Raw genomic sequence first — 3,298 nt, 5'->3', positions numbered from 1 at the left:
GCTATTAGAATTAGGGGCTTAAAGGAGAATTCTAAAGAAGATTTAAAGCAGCTGATCTCTGAAGCTTTGGAAGCGGTATTGGGCCAGCCAGCATCTGAAATTGAGGGAAGTATGGATAAACTTTTTCGTGTTAATTCATGGATTGCAAGACAGAGGAAGTTACCCAGAGATGTGGTGGTCTATTTTACAAAGAGAGTAATTAGAGATGAAGTCATTCAAGCTGCTTATGATACTAAATTGGTAGTTGCTGAGCAAGAAGTCTTGGTTTTAAAAGAGATTCCTCCAAAGATTTTAAAGAGAAGGAAAGATTTTGCATTTCTTGTACAGGAACTTAAGAAATGTGATATTAAGTTCAGATGGGAGATTCCAGTTGGACTGGTGGTGATGCATGAAGGTAAAAGACACCGTTTGGTTACTGTGGCCCAGGCACGTGATTTTTATAGCAATGTGTTAAAAGCAATCCCCCTACCACTTCTGGAAGCTGCAAAGGGATATGGTGAGGGAAAGCTTCAAGAAGTTGCAGATAGACAGACAGAGGAGAATGGTGCTGGAGGGGATCAAGTTACAGTCTCATCGGTTGCTGCAGGAGAGCAGAGGATGACGCGTGCCGCCCTAAGACGAGCGAGACGAGAGCAAGAGCAAGACCAGCAGAAAGTTATGGAACCTCCAAAGCGTACTTACAGTGAAGCTGTGGGAAGGGCGCGGTCTAAAGAAGTTGAAGGGGTCATTTCAGATATGCTCCAAAAGCTTTGGAGTGTCAAGATTGGTGACTAAATTTCTAATTAGAATGTCAATGGATTGAATTCATCATAGAGGAGAAAGAAAGCTTTTTAATATTTAAAACAATTTAAGACTGATGTTATCTGTTTGCAAGAAACGTATATTAGGGTTGTGGACTAAAAGTATTTCTATGCAAGCTTCTAATCAACAAGTTGATTTTTCTTAACTTACTATAAACAAAGGTTACCTAATTGGATTATAATTTTTTTAAATTTTTTATTTTATTCTTATTGGAGATTGGAATGGTGTTCTAGACGTATAGATGGATGATCTGGAACTGCGAGATATTTGGCGTGATATATGCAAGAACTATTTTTGATTATAGTTCAGTTTGGTTGGAGATTAATAAGGTTAATAGAGATAGGCGCTTTTGGTGCGTAATTGAGAATTTGTCTAGAGATTAGAGAAATGTGGGAGAATGTAAATAGTAGATGAAAGTTTTTTCTTTGAAATTAATATGAATAAGGATTGGGATTAAGAAATTTTATTTAGCATTTGAGTAAAATTCCTTTTCTGTTTTCTTCCTTTTTTTTCTTATCTGTAATATTATTACTGTTTGTAATCATCTTACATGAGCCAGAGGGTGATAGAATTAATAGTTTATTGTTGATAGCATATGGATGCTTATGTTTGTTTTTCATTTTTATACCCTGTATTTAGCTCTGGGAAGTCGGGGGGGGGGGAGGTGGGAATGGGGGAGAGGGATAGGGAGGGTTAGATGGGGGTGGGGGAGGGGGGGATTAAAGTTAAAATGTATTGTAAAACTTTTTAAATAAAAAAAAAGAATTAGATGACACTCGAAAAGGAGGAGGAATGTGATGGGAGTTAATTAGACATAACAATTCTGGGGCTTTTGAAATAAGAGATGATAACAAAAGGGTTGGAAACAGGGAAAGCTTGCATTTCAAACTATTTGGAGAATGTGATTTATGACTGCAAATTAGAGATGGGAATTGTGCTTTGATATTATGTGTTTAGGGGAGGGGAATTCAGATGTATGTGCCGAAGCTATGCAATTCTATTAAAGATTCTTTAAGGTAAACAATGCCTTGAAGTTCTTTGAAGAGTTTCATTTCTCGGAACCATGACATCCAGTTTAGATCCTAAATAGTACAAATTGGATTCATTTGACACCCATGGGAAATATGTGATACATACAGGAATTCTCAAACTTCATTGTGCAAAGTACATGCACAAGACTTTTAGTGTGTATTTTGACCAAGCAAAAATATGACAATAAATAGTGTGGCCTGCAATAAATAAAACTATCAGACAATGTTCTAACAGAACTCCTGCCAGATTGTCTGGCCAGAGCAAGAGCAGTCTGGCAGCAACCCAGCAATACGTGTATGAACTCCTTCCTTGGATCAGGGTGTTCCTTTGACAGCCTTTATACTCCTAGCAACGGCTCTGCCAACAGGCCAAACCTGCTCCTGAGCATAGTTTCAGACAGTGATAACGAACCTTTTAGAGACCGAGTGCCCAAACTGCAACCCAAAACCCACTTATGTATTGTCGGGTGCCAGGTGGGCGTGGCTGTGGTGGTAACGGCAGACTGGGTGGGACTAAAAAGTTCAATGAATCAACTCCAACTTTGCAAGATCTGTTTTTTCCCGTGAGAAGTTGAAGTTGATTGTTTGAACCATTTTTTTTCTTGCACGTGGCAGCAGAGGCCTAAAGCGAAAAGGTTTTATAAAACCCAGATGAAGGCCTAGGACTGGGGCAATGCCGCAGGTGCCCACAAAGAGGACTCTGCGTGCCACCTGTGGCACGCGTGCCACAGGTTCGCCATCACGGGCTTAAGACAATCCCACCAGGATTGAGGCTCTCTAGCAGTCTCAAGTTCCACCTATTCCAAGGGCAGCAGTTCCTTGTCATTTGTTGCTTAAAATAATGCCTATTAAACTTAGAAATCCATAGAATAATTTTTGAATGAGGAATATCCCTTACTATTTAGCAATAGAAAAAAATATTAACATTATTTAAACTATTTTTGTTTACATTTATTACAATAATTATAAAACTCAGGTGTATAAGTTTGCATATTATGGAATATTTCTTTAGTGTAGAACATTTTAGTATAACAAATTATTTGCTCTGTTTTATGAGAAATAGGATGGTACAATGTTTTGGATTTAGTCTCTTTCACTTGGAAGTACTGAAATATTTTCATTGACTTAAACATGGTTTCTGATTTTCTTTAAGAAAATCATTAACTTTCTAAATTTTGGGGGCAGAATTAAAGGCTCTGTAATATGTTTATACTAGGTGTATAATACTAGCATTTTCACTCCATATTCAGAGATATGATTAATTTGTTCATTCAACGATGGTATGTGTGAAGGAATATCAGCCACATTTGCTTGATGAAAGATCTGAATTTTGACATATAAAAACAGTAGTACTGGCTTCCTTTTTAAGACATAGTATGTTTACTCCTGGAACACCAGAGGAAATTAATATTGACTTTATATCAATGGATCTAACAGAATGAATTTAACACATAACTCCATTTCAC

This window comes from Vipera berus (assembly GCF_964194415.1).
Source record: "Vipera berus genome assembly, chromosome: 6".
Classification (NCBI taxonomy): domain Eukaryota; kingdom Metazoa; phylum Chordata; class Lepidosauria; order Squamata; family Viperidae; genus Vipera; species Vipera berus.
Note: the sequence above shows the minus strand (reverse complement) of the source record.